Source organism: Lepisma saccharinum, chromosome 2 (genome assembly GCF_977018435.1).
Source record: "Lepisma saccharinum chromosome 2, izLepSacc3.1, whole genome shotgun sequence".
Taxonomy (NCBI): domain Eukaryota; kingdom Metazoa; phylum Arthropoda; class Insecta; order Zygentoma; family Lepismatidae; genus Lepisma; species Lepisma saccharinum.
The window spans coordinates 94,671,118-94,691,319 of NC_139230.1; the positions used below are offsets into that span (position 1 = coordinate 94,671,118).

General features: G+C 38.0%; 1 protein-coding gene across 1 annotated transcript in view; it reads left to right on the plus strand.

The window, feature by feature from the left end:
* Positions 1 to 2,721: 2,721 nt before the first annotated feature.
* Positions 2,722 to 20,202, plus strand: part of LOC145984099 (beta-1,3-galactosyltransferase 5-like) — a 99,936-nt gene continuing 82,455 nt past the window's right edge. The window contains exon 1 of the mRNA XM_083117515.1: positions 2,722 to 3,076. The gene's annotated coding sequence lies outside the window, so the exon portion shown is untranslated. The remainder of the gene's footprint in view (positions 3,077 to 20,202) is intronic.

Here is a 20,202-nt window from a genome sequence, read left to right on the forward strand (position 1 = left end):
TCGAACTGAATGAGGGCCGAATTTCAGTGATTGGAAAATATTTATTATAATAGAAGGACTTTTGTTGTTGCACTTTTGCCAGAGGGATTTGATTTTGTATACAACTTGCTTCCTGATGAATGTTGAGTTTTGTCTGTTATATACTACCAATTTTTATACAATCGTTTTTATCTCTCTTTTCATCGTTTTTAATTTTATATGATATAGTGGAACCACGAGCAAAACAACCTGCGCAGACCCGCGACTTCTGTGCACCGTACTCCCGCGAATAGGGGAGGGGGAGAGTGGACCATGCTTCCTTATGGCCCGAGGTGAAGGGAAAGCTGCGCGGGGACTTTTCGTCCCAAGGTTTTTTTCCTTGTGGTAGATCTATACCTAGCAGTAGCGGCGATTGGGTGCCAAAACTGGGGGGCAAGGCCAGTTTATTTTATCTTCTTTGCATTAAGAGGCCATAGTGCGGGGACAAAATGGGGGAGGGAGCAACTGCCTCCGAATGCCCCCCTAATCGCGGCCACTGATACCTACTAGTTCATATTTCATACGTAAGATCGTTCATGTGTGCAGTACATGATTCGTATTATGCTAACACTATATATTTGAATATTTGGTTTTCTGGTAGGCAGTTCTTCATTTTTCCTTACGTTTCCCCCCTTTAAAACCTAATTGTGTCTTTTTTATTTGTAATTTAATATAAAATTTGTTTCTCGTGATCTAAACCAGTGTTCCTGAACCACCAGGCCCTGGCGTCAATGATACCGGTCCTGAAGGTTCTCCTGAAGTTTGCGACTTGCAGTCCAAGCTGGCAACCACCTGGAAAGATGTCCTCTCGTACGGGGTTCACCAACGATGAAGAGGAAGGAAGTCCTTTCTCGCAGGTGCTGGGGAGGAATCGAAGCCACCGAGAGGGGACCGTCACCCGTGCAGCCTCCAATTTTGAATTTTAACGGTAGGGTCTTTCACGAGTTAAGAGTCGGAAGGTTGAAGCGAGTTGCAGCCCGATGTGGCAACCACCTAGAAATATTACCTTTCGTTCGGGTTTGAGCTCGACTGTGATAACACGAAATGCTTTCGCGGCAGTGGCGGTGAGCGGGAAGTGGGGGGGGGGGGGCCTTGATTCCCGCGTCCAAATTTGAAGGTTGACGGACGGGCACCACGGGCAATTTAGTTTGCGCAGCAATTTTCTTTGGTCCAAATTGGTGAATTTTGTTTCGTGTTTGCTGATTTATGTCATCACAAATCCAGGCATACGCCTGAAGGGGGTTGAACCGGTTCATCAACCCCCCACCTAGATATTGACAGTCTTCATGTCAAGTTGCAAAAAGGTCAGAAAGCTCGTTACTTTTATTGTTAGATCGAAATAATGTTCAATTAGTCAGTTTTCTAACAGAATAAGAAAGCAAAAGATGTGCTAAACCGAAAAATTCAGTGTAAAACAAAGAAATCACTTTATGTTTTCATATCCTACCATTTAAATCAAATAACAACTACGTAGTTTCACAATTTTCAAAATTCCAAAAATTAGACCTTTTGTGTGAACATTATGTGCTAGGTCACACAATATAAACACTATGACTAAAATTTCTCCTAACCATTAAAGCTTTTTCTTGAACGAGGTGTGTAAAGAGTTAATAACAAAATAGAATAACTATGCATTTCAATCCACTTACTGCATAAAATGTCAAATAATAATACAAAAACAGTTTTACAGGATTTTCACTCATCTGGTGGATCGAGTGCCAAGTCTTCCCAAGGATATAATAATAATAATAATAATAATAATAATAATAATAATAATAATAATAATAATAATGATAATGATAATTAGTAAACAATAATTGTATTATTATAATAATCATAAGCATGATAATAATAATTAATATTATTACTATTCAAGTTTTATCTTTGGGCTGAACCCCCCACATACATTTCTGAAGACGCCAATAGACGCCAGGTACTCTCCCCCAGACTAAAAATTGTGGCTGTGCCTGTAGATTATTGATTTTACGAGTAATTTGAAATGGAAGTCGATTAATGGTTATCTAATGGGGTAGGGGAGACTGAGAGATTTATGCAAATGAAATTTTGAATTCGAATCACAATTATTTTCAAACACGCGGACTAGCTTCTGTAACACATGCAATTTAAATTTTATTATAGATAACTTTATATATTACTTGCATTGGTGTAACTTGATGTAGATTGGATGACCGTGAACTCTGAGAAGCACTGTTTTATCATTACAAACAATATTAGTTTCAGGAGGAAATGCACCTGTCGAATCAAGATGATAAACAGACAGTATTTCACAGTAAAGGCACAAATATATAGCCATATAATATCGAGTTATAAGGAAAGTTTAGACCTAATTTTACGTGTAGCAAAGCGCTAAGCTGTTTCAATAATTTTGTGAAAGTTTAGAAGGGGGTCAGTTGAAGAACACCTTCGAATTTCACTATTCTTTTAGTTTTCCTCTACTTAATAACAATGAAATATGGTTTCGACCATAGATGTGTGCAGTTGATAAAAAAAGAAAGAAACAATCTTGCAGCCATGGAAAGTAACAAGATAAAAACTATCGCAGAACGTTCCCTGGTCTGCTCCTTGTCATCGATTGTAGTGAAACTCGACGAGGATTGGCAACATTGCGGGCCGCCTCCTCCCCTCTCTGTCTTCCCTTTATCCCCGCTCCTTCTGGTTCGGCAAGCTACACCGAAACCAGCTTTCAGTCACTACACTGCATTCGTAGCTATGGCTGTGAGGTAACGGGAGGAGCTTTTAAGAGGGTCTCAGTTGGGGTTTGGATGACTGGAAAGCGAAGTGTCTTTGTCATAATCGTCGGGCATTGTGTTCCCAAGCTTGCACCGAAGTGTATGAACGAAATTCTGTTGTCAGCTGAAAATTCAACGAGGATTCGTGAATGTTTTGAAACGTTGTGCTCAGAGAATTGAATTAATGAAAGTGAGAGGAACGAGAGCTGTGAAGTTGTGGCTCGCAAAGATGTCATGACTGTACCATAGGAAAATAACAAAGTCATGTGGAATGTTGTAGCAGTTCGAAACGGGAATGAAATTTTGCTGTAAGTATCTAATTATTTGGTTTTTGCACGAAGTGTAATTTTTAGTACTTTGTAGCCAATATAAAGCCTTAATACTACTTCAGTTCTTGAATTAGCAAAGTTTTGAACGAGCATATATTTTAAAATATGGAAAAAAATCAAAAATATAGATACCATATTGATTTTTGCGTGAGAGAGTATGTAAGCATTCTAAAGAAGCAAAAGTGGATCGAAGGAAGCATGCACATGAAAGCTAGCAGGAGTTCGAGTTCCTTGCATTGTAGCAAGCTCTGTCACTGTATTTCGCGCTAGTGAGCTTACCTTTACATCTTACTGCTGTTCTCTTGCAACAGAAAGAAGTGTTATTTTATTTCCAGAGAGCCTTGGTGGTTTTGTTATGCATCCCTCCTCGTCGATCGCGCGAAATATTAGCAATTACATTTCAGATTATTTTATAATTACTATGCTATCTCAGGCTTGTTTATACACAACGCTGTATTTTCTGGAAGTAGCTTGCATGAAAAATTTCTCCAACAATGTAAGACTACGTACTTCAAGAGATTTGGTATTCACGCTGTCAAAAAGGAATAATTTGATATTAAGAGATTGGGGTTCGTGAGGTGAACATCTGGAGTCTAAGGAAGACGCTTGGGCAACCACTCGAGAACGAAATTCTCTGTTGTCTCGAATACACTGCTTTATGTTTGTGTGTCTGTGTGTGTATTGTATTGTATGCATGTACACAGAGAGAGAGAGAGAGAGAGGTAGTATTATATTTCCATACAGCACCAATAAATTTACTTCTTTTAAATGTATTTCTTTTAAAAAAATATATAATGATTTTCCAGTACACAAACCTGTCACATGTAATGTTTTCTTTTATTTTTGTCCATATTGCATCTTTTCATTGTGGCCTGGTTTAAAACAAAAATATTCATTCGGTGATATATAATTATTGGAGAGACAGTGCTCCAATGAATTGCAGTTAGAATTTAGCATTCATTATATGTAACGGTGATTTGCATACAATCGGACACGGACACCCCTTTTAGCTTCTTTAGAAAGTTTTGCTGAGCACCCATATATCTAGCTACAATGCTAGTTTTTGTCTAGGACGTGGTGGTGGGGGGGCGAGGACGAGTTAACTTTACTCTGCACAATTCAACCAATGAAGTAGATATTTTGATAATTGCAAATAATGAGCTAAATTTAAAACTGTCTTGCTGCAAAATTATTTTCGAGTTGAATTGTCTTTTGTCACTTGTAAAATGTTGCCTGGAACATTCAGCTCGTAGAACGTGTGTATTTGTGAACCGCGTGCAACAAAAATAAATCGTGCATTTGATTTAACATTTACAATGGAATGTATGTGTTCGTTTCTTTAGGATTTTTTCTTTTAATTAGAGAACCGGGTACTGAATTGGCTGACACTAAAAGTCTTCCCTTCCAATCAGGCCCATAGCCAGACATTTATTTCGGGGGGGGGGCTCAAACCTTATCAGCAGCCGCCATCTAAAGGCAAAAAAGTGTGGGGGGGTAGAAGCCCTGAAGATGAATTTCTCCGTATATTACAACTTATTACACAAGATGTTCAATTCTTCGAAGGAAGTAAAATTAATTACCACTATATACTATTTAAATTAGATATTTGTAGGATTTCGGCCCACTGCGCCCTCCCCTTCGCTACGTGCCTGCTTCCAATAAATAATTACATATTGTTTCCTGTAGTCGTGGAGTTAAGAAGGATATATAGTACGGAGTATCTTTTTATTTGAAGGGTAGTTGCGTTATTTTACGTTCATATTAAATTCATACTTTGTGCTCGTAAATTTAATTAAAGACAATTTTATATAGTAGTGATGCAAATATTGAGAAAATCAAATTTCCGTTATTCCTTACAAATTCATTTCTTCCAATTAAGGAAAGAATGAAGTCTGCAGTAAATACCCATTCTCTGTACAACTTCCTTTATTTTTGTCTTTTTAATCGCACATAACAAACTGTTGCAGGTTTCGTACATGTAATTGCTATGTAACCTGCGATTCGACTTCCATCGCTAATCAGACGATACTTGAATATTATTTTTAAGACTGTTATGCCCAACAGCTTAAAATCGTCTTATGAACCTGTTCATAAAATTGTACTAAATATACAACTAGAACGAAAGGCACGTACGTACAATTTTTTGCAGAATATTTTTATATGAAAGCTTACTTTATCGGACAGACCTAGCCTAATAGACATTACTTGTCGCCTGAACTAAATTTTCATGCAAAATTTGATATTCACACGACATTTGTTTACAACTCATAAGATGATTGAGTATTTGGCTCAATTTTCTTGCATCATTTCTTGTGAAGACGCAACCTGGAGAATCAGGGAAAACGAATTCATCATGAGGGGTCCCCGGGTTCAAATTCTGGCGTGGGCATGGATGTTCTTTGTGAGTGTCCTTTCATCATATCATCACTCATCCTGATCGTTGCGATTAGTCAAAAGTGGCAGCAAAGCGACGCTAAATTAAAATAAAATCAAATCGAATATGAATTATTCACAAATGTTAATGGAAAATTTGTTGAAATCTAACAGTAGACACAGCATATAATGTAAGATAAAGTTACCGACATATACCAAATTATTCAACATGCCCACTTGCCCAGTTCATAACTTGCTACAGAAACGTCCTAACAAGCAAACGTTCAATAACGTGTAAGACCAGTCTTGATTGGTTACTATAGTGTTAGAAAGCCAGGTATACTAAATCCTAATTCTTAGCGAGATATTGTTTTTGTCTCATCATCTGTCATTGGTTCGTGATTTATTGTGGCCTCCCCCATGGCGCAGTGGTAGCGTCATTGCCTTGTAATCAAGGGGTCCCGGGTTCGATACCCAGTGGAGGCACAAGTGGTTCGGATTCCACTTTAAACTGTAGGTCCAGCCCCGATTAGCCTTACTGTGCAAAAAGTGGACTTAAAACAGCAACTCGTGATTTATTGTTACTGTCGCGATTAACCTAGAGAGGTAGAGAAACCACGTAAAATAAAAATTACTTCTAAAGTGAGCTCACCACTAATCAAGCAATGCTTTAAATCTAGACATACGAAGATCGTTTCCTTTCTGAAACCCTTGATATTACATGAAACTAAATAGTGAAATCTTGTAATGTTTGAAGTTTGAGAAAAGGAGTTTATTTAAAAAAAAAAAGTAAAACAAAACATATCTATTCTAAAGTAAGTAATGAATGCATTCAACTGGTGTCTTCATTTACGTTACTGGCAGGCACGCATCTAGAAATACATTTGGGTAGTGGGGGGTTCGATCAAGTGTCTTGGTAATAATACTAATAATAAAATTAGAATAATTGTGTTAAATGAAATTAAAAGAATAGATACTGTATGTAACAGCATGCATTCATTATCTAGCTTACGTGTAGTTAAGATCGCCAAAATTTGTATAAAAACAATTGGCCTGACTGGGAATTTAATGTATAATAGATAAAGATTTGAATATTATTGACCAAAAATGAGTTAGATCCAATTGTAATAGGCAAAAATAATTATGCAGTGATTACAATTGACGAAAAGTAAAGTTACTGATTAATACTATATGCATATTATCATAAGTAGTAGTGTGCATAAATCTTTGGAACTGTCCTTCCAAGCCATATGAGCCAAATTCCTTGTCTTCCAATAAGTTCAGCGGAAATAAATAACCATCGGTTATGTTTATTATTTAATTTTAGTACTTGGTAAGTCTTTGAGGTAAGAGGGTCCGGACCCCTTGGCCTCCCCCCCCCCTCGCCCTACATACGTCCTTGATTGCTGGCAGTTATATTAAAAGACTGTGATTATTGTCTATGTTGGCAGCTCGTAAACTTTTGTTCTCTTTATCACCCTACATGTGTTTCTTGTAGATAAGAAGCATAGCGGACACTCGTAAATCAATGCACTGAAATATGTTTCAATGTAGAAGGGCTGCCCTTTGTCTAATTGATGTTTACATTTAGCAAATTTACCGACATCTGACGGTCTTTATACTTTTTTCTTAAGAAAAATGAATTTTCTCGAACTTCTTGAAGCACCTTCATGTAATGCGCATGCAAAATGGTATTAACCTCCATTCTTGCAAGGAGTGATGTGGCAAATGGTAATGAACTTCGAATTTACGAATTTATCTAAAACCACTAATTTTAGAAGAATTCTCTGACAAAAAGAAATGAAGTCATAGTGCACGTAAATTGTGATAACTTCAGGCTGCAAGTTCCTAGTTTTCTTAAAATTCGCTATAATTTCTAGTTCAGTGGTTCCCAAAGTGTGCGCCGCGGCCCCCGAAGCCGTGAAATGTTCCAATGTTTTCACTGAAATGACACTTATTTGCACATAGTTTTAGTACTTTTTACACAAAATGTTTCTGAATTTGAAATATGTCTTTATTTTTTAAATTAAGGCATGCAACCTAACCACACCAACTGAGCGTTGTAAGTGTTAGATAGGCCTACATTCTGACTTGGGCGCCATGAAACGAAAAGGTTTGGGAACCACTGTTCTTTAAAATTGTAACATATTGAATTCTATGAGTAATCAAAAAGGACTATATGGTCTAATGAACGAATATTGACGAACTGGTGGGGTTGGCCTTTCGTGCGAGTGGCCCTGGGCTCTGTCCTCTGCTGCAGATTTTGCTGTTGCGACACAGATATAGGCAGTGGCGCGTACAGGGTGGTTGGGGCTCATAGCTCCCTTTTTACTAACTTTCCTAAAAATAAGAATAACAAGGGGAATGTAAAATGCAAAAGAAAGAGCGTGACCAAGTTTGCGAAATTCATGGGCATGCCACCGTAAATAGACATTTCCACACTTTTTGTTTTAAAGGAAGAACTATCCGCCAGTCTTATTTTCTCCATGAGATGGTAATAAATAAATAGTACAGTTTGAGTGACAATAATATGCAAGTGATAATATCTTATCAATTCACGTTTGAATCCACCGACACATTATAAATATTTATATTTTACACTATGCTACTTACATCTACCGTGCATCGTACCCACATACATGCTGTCTAGTATACCTAGGCTTCATGTTTCGGAAATTAGAAAACACGCATAAAGAATATACACAGTCTATTCGCATACTTCGCAGACTCCTCTTCTTACGTTGAATATTCGAATCTATATCAACTTTTCACAATGCTATAATAAGAGCGGAGATGTTAATTGGACTATCGGCGCATTATTTAGCATAGCGCTAACCTGTTTCCATTGTTTAGTAGGCAGGAATCCCTAGAACTCCCTTCACCCCCAATACACAAAATAATGTATTCTATCATTACCAACTGAACCAGTAGCGCAGGAACGTTTTTCATTTGGGGGAGGGGCTACAAAATTCAACCTCCGTAAATTCCCCCATATATATGTATGGGACGCACGAGAAATTCCACTTTAGAAGAGTGGAGGTTTTAAAAACAGATAATTCCGAAATATAAAAGGCTGTAGACCTCGTTCTGGACTCATTTGGAATTTGATCGAACATAAAACCAAAAGTTTGCAATACGAAAATTGTAAACAAACATCCACTTATTTATTTTAATGCAGGGTGCGATTTGAATCATCCCGACCTCTAGTTGTAAATGAAACATCCCAACCAGGCAATAGCGGCGATTGGGTGCCAAAACGTGGGGGCAAAGACAGTTTACTTTCTCTTGGTAGACAAGGTTTAGCATTAAGAGGTCAGAGTGCCAGGGCAAAAGTGGCAACAAGGAGGGGGGGGGGGGGCGTTAGCCTGCAGCGCTATTTCCTGAAAGCAAACTTTATCTTTTTCCTTCGCTTCACACTTATTTAAAACAATGTTCATGTCCTTGTAGAGGTTTTCGAGAGCACATATCAAGTGAACTAACTAGAACCACAATGTAAGCGGTCTGAATTATGTTGGAAAGGAAATATAAGGTTTGTTAACAATGTACACTTTTTGTATTGAGCTGTCCAGTACTACCAAAGAAATGACAAAACATAGGTTCTTTTTACAGCAGGACCTTGTGGCTGTCAAATTGAGGGGGTACAGTCACGGACACTGCCGGGTAATTGTGTAATGAATAAGTGTATTCATTACAACCCGGCAGCGTCCGTGACTGTACAAGGAGTACAATTGGATCTACGGATTTAGGGGGGTACAGTTCTTTCCTCCAAAAATTTAGTGGGGTCAATGTATCCCTGTACCCCCCCCCCCCCCCCGAACAAAGCTGTGTTGAAAACTCCACAGTAATATATAAATCACATTACAAGAACAGTTCATTGTAGTACTAATATTTAAACTCAATATGACACACACAACACATGCCATTTTGGTGTGAAATCTCCCTCATATTTGATCTATTACATCATTCTTTTTATGTTTTATATTGTTTATTTCCTTCACTGCAACGATTTAATTTGTGAGTGGCATGGCTCCATCCATACTGGTATACACATGCCTGCATCATTAGCCAATAAGTGTACATATGTTTATATCTGTAAGACAAGGTCTTGTAGAATAAATAAAAAATGCATCCTATCTGCTTCTTTCACACAAAACACGAGCAACAGACTGAAACTGAGAATATCAAAGTATAAATCGAAGAAACACTGTTAATATTAAAAATTAAAAGGAAGGCTCTCAATTTATGTTCAAGCTTTTCCTATATGTTTTTACTATTTTGAATTTCTACTGTTCTTGTCATCTATGAGATGGACTTGTGCGGATTGACTATCCTGAACTGTAATTTTATTGCCTATGCTCCAATTCTTTAGTAGCTCAGTATTCATTACTTTTCTAACTTTTTAGCTTTCCGACTACTATTAGATTTGGGGTAGGGGTAGATTTCCGGATATAACAAACACAAGCTATATCCACCAGAAAGAAGGTTGACACTACTGTCAATGTTGTGTGATCGCGACTTATCTTTAAAATATGATATAATAGCTCACTCAGTGCAACAGCTTCAACACAGCTTACTTTTTCAATTGTTTGTGTTGCTTGTTCTCATGGACGTCCGCAGGATTTTTTCCAGGGAGGGGCAAGGAAGGTATTTTTTCGGGGGGCAAACAAGGCACATTTTCCCCAATAATAGGGTTGTTCCCTCAAAAACATTGCTTATATTTGAATTTATCATATTCATGCAATAATTAACACATATTATTGTGGCTGAAATGAAATTTGCGAAATATATAATTTTTGGTTGAGTTTCATTTTCCAGGGGGATGGGGCACGGCGCCCCCTTGCCCCCCTTTCCGGACGTCCATGGTTGTTCTGATCTTTTTCGCAGATTGTGTAGATGCTGAGGAAACTGGTTTGACAGCACTCGGTGTCCACGATAAGTGGCCCATGTTGAAATTCCGTACAAATTGACATCTGATATAAATGTTCACTTAGTCCGAGCAGAGGCGTCCAGCTTTCTTAGCTTTCGCGATGAGGGCCTCCCCGATGGCGCAGTGGTAGCGTCGTCATCTTGTAATCAAGGAGTCTCGGGTTCGATACCCGGTGGAGGCACATAGTGGTTCGGATCCCACTTTAAACTGTAGGTCCAATCCCGAGTAGCCCTACTGTGCATAAAGTGGACTTAAAACAAAAACTCAATCAAAAGCTATCGCGATGATTATTGTACACGTGTGTGTATGTGCAGTGTATATCACGAGGATGTTAAACGTTATTCTATTCCATTGGCTGTATACTATTCTGCCATGTAGGATTTCAATTAATCAACTTGAATATTTATCATTCACGCAGAAGTTTCAATTGCAACATACTAATTGGGGAAACATTATTACAATAACATAGTCCCCAGCTTCCGTCATTATTATCCTTTCTAACAAATTGAAAGACTACATAATTACACCATATATTTGATTCTTCTGAAACCTTTCGTTCCACTTTCGCAAAATTACAAACTAAGATGCTCAAAAAGCATTAAAAGCTGCCGTTTAGGAGGCACATTTCATGTGTGTAAAGGTGTGGTTATCGATTATGAACAATTGCAGGGAAACCACTGCGGTTGTGATTTTTGTACGTTTGCATTAATCTTTCTCATTGGACTGTGGCACCATTTTTTAAAAAGTTGTTCTAACTTCTGAGCGGGAAAAGTAAGCTAATTTCCAAAAAAATGAAGACTTATTGAGGTAAAGGGGCACCTCAATCATGGCATCACCTGTCAGTGATAAATGTACATACAAACGTATATCAAAATCACAGCATCCAATCAGCATATTTGCCAGTAGTATTAATTATGTTAATACATATACAAATATGAAACAGAAATAGTAACTTGCATACAAGTCGTTAATTGTAAGGAAAACAGTCACTTGTTCACTTTCCAGTAAGTTATAGCGACGCCAAGGGTCCCGGGTTCGAATCCCGCTCTGGCTTGGTTGTTTGTGAATATCCATCAATTTCATCACTCATCGCCATCTTTGCAAATTAGCCAAGAGGCACAAAACGCGAAGTAAAATAAACTAAATCAATCAATCAATCAGTAAGTTATACTCATTGTTTTTGAAAACAACAAAGATTCCCTACATTGACTTGAAAGTTATACACAGAAATTGCGTTTTCGCTTTGTCTTGAGAGAAAAACCCTCCTGTGAGATATTAGCCAATGCTTCTTTTTTTTTATTTTAGGATCCCTTCACACGGGTCACTGAGTGGCGCCACTCAATGGGCCCATGTGATGTGATCCCTAGTGCGAGTGCACACGTAACCACTTGTTTAGCCGATGTATACCACTTATGTGACATAATAGCTTCCCCATGTGATTCTCCACAAAATATTACCCAAGTTCATCGAACCCTGCCTGCTGCTATTGCACGCGTAAGTTACACATCATCCATTGGACAGAGTAGATGGTCCTGTGTTCACTTCAGAACAATGTTGTGGGTTATCGTCTCTCCGATTGCGTAGTCACATATAGTTATTCGGATCCCACTTTAAACTGAAAGTCCAGTACTGACAGGGGCGTGCCGTGACCTTTCGTGATAGGCAAGCGATGGGTTAATTTTTCGTTTCGGTTAATTATAACAATTTCAAATATAATATAGGTCTAAACACATCCCTACTTACAATAATGTGCATAATGGTGAAGTATCGGGCTTGAGTGTGTGAAGTGCATACATACCGTAAAATCAAATCTTCGCTGCACGGTTTATAAAGAAGAAAAACAGTCTCTCGATATGAACTTGTAAATTTCAACCATGACGAAAATAATGATTTACTTGATATTTGAGGGCAACTGTAAATTAAATTACGTTCTTTTTTAATCCTGAAAATAATAAATATCCTATTAGCATAAAGTTTCGATCTTAAATAAACGGACGGGTTTCGGTTTCTTACTTGGCTAGAATTATGAATCATGACTTGTGTTCAGTTGGATGCAAGCGCAGATGTGATTCTGGGAACGTTCATGTATTTCCACTGCATTATAAAAATTGCTCAAGTCACTGTAGCCTGTATAGTTCCATGTTCCTAAATTTGTATTGAACAAAACACATGGCCAGCAAAATAATTTATTAAGATCATTGCTGCCACATAACCACATAATATTGTTGTAGTGAGATGTTTTAAACTGCCTAATGAAAACTTTCCCATCTTTCTTAGTTGGTTTGGTTATGCACAGTTCAGGACACGGTCGCTCATGATTCACAATCACAAGCTCCAACTTTACACCATATGTTCTCGAACTGAATGGTTTTGAAAGAAGGTCCCTAATCAAGGTCTTACCTGCAGCACTGCAAAGACTTTTGTACTTGATACAGTATGAAGAAGACCTTGCTAGAAGATTGAAACGTTACGTTTAGTTTATGTTTTTAATAAAATAAATTACTGCCTCGGTCAGCATATTTAGTTTTTCTACTACTACTAAAAAAAAATAATAAAATACACATTAAAATAACAATGGTATTTGTTATTATTATCGGTGCTTTTTCTCTGGAAAGAAAGTTTCTGGTACTCCAAGTTGGTTTGTTGTTATTATTTTTTATTGTGTTCATCACAAGAACTATTCTAAATATTGTGGTATGTTCATAAATGATCTAGCATCCATATAGGCGCGCGCACGCTCGAACTCACACAAACACACATTTATTTTGTTAAATAACATGTTTTTGTTTTTTCCTCATCTATAAAAAGATGCAGATACGACGTACCGTTGCTTGTCAGCAGTAAAAGAAGCAGTGATTGTTATTATTATTGCATCCAAAGTAAATATATAAACACAAGATCTATCACGTCTGTCATTTCAGGACATTCTGTTCCCATTTACATCTTAAACTAATAGCACTGAACAAATGTCATTTTTTTTCGGTATTTACGGACAGACCACAGACAGGAGACACATCTAGTAGAACTTTTCTGCCGGATCCTGTGGCCGAGTGGTTAGCACATCGCGCTGCGACGCCAAGGGTCCCGGGTTCGGATCCCACTCGGGCTTGGTTGTTTGTGAATGTCCATTCATCAATTTCATCATTTTATCACCCATCCTCATCTTCGCAAATTAGCCAAGAGGCGCAAAACGGGAAGTAAAATAAAGTAAATCAATCAAGTAGAACTTTTCTCTTTTCCTCTTCATGCATTGTTTACAAGAATTAAGCTAACAAAGGATGGTCTCTTGTACGATGTATTAAATAAATAAAATGCATGTCCAATATCGCAGCACGTACTGAGTTTGCCGGAACGGAGTTCCATTTCACTTGAAGCCCTGGGTGTAAACGTGAAACCGGAGTGCAGGCAAACAAACGTTAAAAAATTCTTCGAACTCTCAACACGCCACGAGCTTGTCTTGCCCACATGTGCTCCTTCGAAGATTCTGACTTAGTAGTTATTATTTTCGATTTCCGGTGGTTCGGATGCCACTTTATAAATGCACAAGAAACGAATCGATTGATGCACGAAAGTGTATTTTTTGGCCTTTGGCAAGAATCATGTTTACAGTTTGATGCATTTTTGTATATCGTTTGTGAAGGTAAAGACAAATTTGTATATCGTTTGTAAGGGTAAAGACAAATTCATTATATGATGCAACTGAGCATTTATTTACACGTCGAGCTGTACTTTAATTCAGCAACTGATGCATCTTCCTGTACCTGTCTCGATGATGCACTTAAACATTTGGTCTGAACTAAAGACTTTAGGCATTTGTTGTTTCAACTAATGCATTAACTTTTTTGGATGCAGTTCCGGCTCCGATAATTATTTGTCTGCAATGAACTTAAAACAAACTTTACGAAACTTTTTGCTTTGCACACTCCTTCGGGTTTTCCTATTTTCTTATAAACCCACGAGGATGTGATTGATATTTACGAGACGCTCTTGTGCACGATAGGTTTTTTGTGCTAAACTCTGTGAAAGAGTGTCGCGAACTTTCGCGCGTTCAACAGCTTCCCTGCACGTGCATAGGCCACTATGATGAAAACTGCTACCGACAAGTGTAACAAATCCTGTAAGACTATCGTTGTACGTGAATAACTTATAGTTCTTCTTAGTAACATTATTCGCCACAAATTATCTCCAAAAAGGTTTGTAGAGCTTGTAAATATATGAAGCATTAAACATTCGATCACTTTCAGAGTACAGTGTCAAAGTCTCTCAGAAAGCTACGTGGAAAGTGAATTTTGAGAGCTGGCAATCGTAGAACGCAGAATGTCTGGTGAAACTTTCAGTTTGTTTACATCCTCTCTGTCCAGAAGGCAGAATGTAAAGTCTTCCGGTGTGAAAAGCTAGATGAAAGTTCAGAAGCTCTACTGAACTTTCTCGATTTGGCGGAAATCCTATATCAATAGGACGGAATTTCAAAGAGAAGGGCAAACAGTCGCATGAGTACGGAAAATCTATAATTTGATCACTTGGGATTTTAAGCGTATTTGCAACATGACTTGAAGCTTTCATTTCAGCAGTTCAGTGATTCAAAATGTCAGGTTCCTTGTGACATCCTTTGTCTTTGGCCCGATTAATTTTGCACAAACTCCCGTCTGTGCTCAAAGTATTCCTTAAGGCTGTGCTTCGTAATTGTCCCAGATTATTCAAGACCGCCACATGAAATGATCTGCATGGCCGGGGGAGAAGATTCCATAAAACTGCCTTGTAACAAGATTTTTATTCTTCCCTTGCTAACTTTCTCTTTAGCTTGTTTAAGATACCAGAAAACTATCGAAAGCACACCAAAGTAAAATTAAATTCTTACTGGCACTTCTGTGAATAATTATGTGGTAAAGCAAGTCATGCTGCTCATGCCATCACCTTTTATTTTTGTGGATCCCTTGATAAAAAGACGAGAGCGTGAAGAGATCTTATTCAATTGTTGCATTTAGACACTACTTTATATCATATACACCATTGGAATTAAACCTGTACTCTCATCCACTTCTCCTCTGCAACTGAGCGAGTAATGACTTGCTTTACTTTGGATTTCATTCATTCGAATTCAACAATCAGATTGGTAAATGTGCCTAAGAAGAGTTTGAGTTCATAGCAAAAATAAATAGCAACGTGTTTCCGCGTACCCATGAGAAATAAAAAAATCATCTCGATGGTCGAACTCGTTGAGTGATCTTGCCTCTGAAAGTTCTGGGTTCGCTTCTAGCCAAGGACGTGGTGTTGGCTTTTCATCTCTCTATTCATGCTATTAGCACAAAGAACTAGAAAAAGCGTCTTCAAATAAATCTTTACAAATACGTATAAGGCGGTTGAATTCCGAGACCTGCCAATGTTAGTCGGAGCAGGTTGATTTTTTTTTCTGTACCCCCTTATGTTTTTATTGGAAATATTCCTCTTCTAAGACAGGGGTTGACGTTGTATTATCAACTGATCAATTAATCGTGATATTTTTTGTCGCTGTGTGGTAGTATTTGACAGGACCTTGTATCCCGCAAGTTGCATTTCTAATATTTCCTGGTATCACTAACATGGCCTCACCGTGCTAACATAGTACCCGAGTTCCTGAGCTAGTGAGAGAATAACAGTGTGTGTCAAAATTGTGTGGAAATAAAGATCATTTCAGTCAACACAATGCGATACATCAACATCGACAGATTGTTTAAAATCGAGCTATTTGTGACGATTAGGAACAGCAGATTTGAAAAAAAAACCTCTCCTTCCAGTTCCATTAAATTGAGGATTAATAGTTTCTTTCACTCCTTCTGCTCTCTTTATTTATTTTTAAAAGTTGTTGTGCTGCTCGATCCATTTTTTCAATAATGAAGTTTCCTTTACAAAGTAGCAGAGTTAACACACGTCGGCGATAGGTCCTTGATCTTCTGTTTTAACATCGAAGACTGGTTCTGAAGTTGAATGCCCTTTCGCTCCGCATCTCGAAACTGGCTTCGCTTTTTGCGGCTTTCTCACAATGTTTAATAAACCCTGTTTTCTTCATGCAAACCGCCGTGTATAAAGGCATGAAAACTGAACGGAATTGAACGTTAGGGAACAGCTTTCAAGAAAGAAAGCAATTTTCCTACTCGCATATATTTAGCTCCAGCAAAGCATATTGTGATTTTTATGCGTTGTGCATGCATGCACACACGCACGTACGCAAACCATGCGAAGCGCCAAGATGGCTTCTCTCCGTTGAAGTAGTTCCGTTTGAGAGTGCGCAGATGGTTGCTTAGCTAGAACATTAATTTAATTCCTTCGGCTTAGCCGCTACGAATAGGCGAAAGATTGAAAGCAAGGAAAAGAAAACATAAGGAAATGAATGCCCTTCAGGTTTCGTTCAACATACCATCCCAACATTCATACGGAACCAGAAAGGAAATATCATGAGAAGACGTATTCAAAGCGAAGACATAAGGTTTTGTGGGAGACCTTGTTTAATTCCCGGAGTGGGCGACCAGGCAGTTATTTTTAGGCATAGGCTAATTGGCTCTGGTTCGAATCCATCTTAAGTCTGTAGGTTAAATCTCGATTAGTATTTGTGCATAAATTGGTTTTGAAAGTAAATTTGGTCAACCTTTATTAATGTAAGTTCAATTGAGTCTCATACAGGAATATTGTACAACGTTCAATCTTATTATTAGCACGAAGCGTGAAAATGCACATTTGCATATTCACACATCGAATTTCTTGGTATTAAATTCTGGCCACTTACTGCACAGCGTGTTCACCGGAATTTGATGAAATGACTAAAGTTCATCGTCAAATGTTATCACTTTTTAACTGAATGTTTTTTTGTTTTTGACGGAATGGAATGTTTTTCTGCCATTGGCTTTTGGAAAGAAAATACACGCATTACATGAATACAATATATTTTTACTTCGTAAAAAGATATATTTTAACTATAAAAATGCCAAATTTAGGGTAAATTTCCTCTGCTATATATTAATTACATCCCTCAGCACTTTCACCAAAGTTGAAAATATTCCGATAATTGCTTTTGAATTTAAACTTTGGAGTTTTATCCAAGTGAGGTCTAAAGATACCTCGATATTACTCGGAAAAATTACCCTTTGTACTCTCTACTCGAGTTATATTGAGGGAGATGCTGAGGTTGTTCATGTGTAACAATTTGTTGTAACATCTTCTCTTAGCCTATGTAATTTACTTTCCAAACTGCCAAACCGACAACCTTGCGCCTCCTTGAATATGTAGAACCAAAGGAGAGAGAAATCTGTCTGGTGGCGACGTCAGAGAGGGCGCAGGGGGTGGGCACCTAGCTCGTATCTCCGACCCATCTGACAGAAAATGGTAATTTAACACATTTTCCCAAATTTACAGTTTTCTCACATTTAGGGGTATAAAATATGTCTGTTCGTTAACGGGGGGGATGCCGGAGATTTCTCCCCACAAAACATTTTATCCCGGCAAAAGATAATTATTTTTATCTCTGCCAGGGATGTTTTTATCCCCCTCAAAGCATATAGTATACCATTTATTAACAATGTAACAAGCAACTAAAATATCATTCGTGTCCATTAATGATCCAATCATCAAAGATTTCCATGCCGAAAAGTAGGCAGCCTTGTGTATTAAAGGAGGACACCATTCTAAAACTGACCAACCTCACCTAACATGTATTAAAGTGTTCACAAGAAACTTGTAGGTAGGTTTAACAGGCATTAAGTTTGAACCTGACAATGGAAATTTGGATAAGTTTTCTGTGTTACTAGTTCGATAGCTCTTTTTGTGTACCAGTTTGGGCTTGATTAGAATATAAATATATTGTTTCTAAATTAGGTGTAAATGTATTAAATAAGATTTAATGACCTAGGTTAGAACCAATGTTCTAAGGTACTTAGAACCGCAAGGCAATAGTTTCGTTACCTAACTGGTAACATACAAATTTGCATACCCAAAAAAAACTACTTCCCTAAATGAAATTACAAATACACCACTGAGTGGGCAGTCCCCCCCCCCCCCCCAAAGCAAAAATTTTAATTCGCACAGTGGTCCGTTCTTTCCCACACAAGTTCTTCGACTCCACAACCACTTTTCACTGGTGGTTTGAATTTTGAATTTGAATTTAAAATTTTGGGTGCGTCAGCACTGAGGCTATTTTGCACCCGTCACATTATACAGGGGCCAGCCCCTTATCATTACAAATGACAACTCTAACTCTGTTAAAAGCTGAGGCTGTAAACGGGCACTCAGCACACACAAGGACAAAAAACAGGACAACACACACAAAATTATACTGGCCATAGTGCCAGTCGCCAGAGCCTCGTTAGTCTCTTGTCCAGGGTGTACTACGTGGAAGTGAGGTTGACTTTTGGGCCCCTACGTGGAAGGTACCCCTTACACCCCTTTTCACTGGTGGTGTTACTGCCATAACCTAATTAATAGCTACATATAATAGTTCCTTTTACACATTTTGGATGTCATATTGCACCGCCTTTGTCGTTTCTAACAATAGAAGTATTGGAGTTGGCGAGCAATGGTTACGGGACTTCAGTACGTCACCGAACTCCATGGAAACTTCAACATATTTGCATTCAATAGTTGTCTGGGTGGGAAGGTAATTCTGACGCATTTTCATTCCCTGAAGATGTGATTGGAATTGAGAAGCGAGTGGATGCGACTACTGTATGTAAAGTAATAGACTATACTTAGTCACGTTTTAAAACTACACGTAAAAGCCTCTTCTTTGCGTTTGTATATGCCTATTCTTCCATTTGTAAACTGAAGGTCGACCACAGGGCGTATGGATATTTTGGCCTATTATATTTCTGTGTACTCAACAGTATATAAAATATATACAGTACATATATAGAGGTGATTCTCTAGCACTTGTGTAATTTAAGATAGTCGTGTAGAAAATTAATACCGTTCAAGATGTATTAATTTTTATTCTCAGAATTGCCAAAGGCGATGCTGCTAATTTCGGAACTGTTCATTAATAGGTTAACATATTGCTTCTGCTAAACTCGATCTACTGTACTGTACTGTATGTATTCAACAGTCAGTAGTAATTATTGCTAATTGCCTGATTATATGTACTAATTACTTTTAGGCGAAAAGGGCCTACAGAAGAAATTCCTAAGTAACAGTATATTTTTTTTTTCAATCCTAAACATTGTCAGTTTACTCCATGCAGAAAATTCTACAAATGGTCGAACTCAGCGTTAATTTTTTTCCAGAATGCCACTTTCGGGTGACAAAATATGTAAAAAATTATCGAAGGGTCATAGTTAGACGTCTTATGGCAGATGCCATTTGTCAATTACGACCAATATTGGTCATGTGCAGGGGTGAGTGACCTCTGCCTCTTGCTACCTCGGCCTGTTTGTTCGGCTGAGGAGCAGACGACACGAGAGTATCGGCAATAGTGTGCGAGCGACGTCTGCTGTTAGCCCGCGAAACGCTCTTTCTAAGGCCTCCTGCACTATAATAACAAATCCACCAAATGCTGCACATGACCAATATTGGTCGTAATTGACAAATGGCATCTGCCATAAGACGTCTAATTATGACCCTTCGATAATTTTTTACATATTTTGTCACCCGAAAGTGGCATTCTGAAAAAAAATTAACGCTGACTTTGACCATTTGTAGAATTTTCTGCATGGAGTAAACTGACAATGTTTAGGATTGAAAAATATCTCGATGAGCCTTTATAATGCACAAAACCCGGTGTAAATATCCCGTACGGTTTTCATGTTACAATCCATCAAAGTCTGAGTTTCGCGACTTTTGAAAC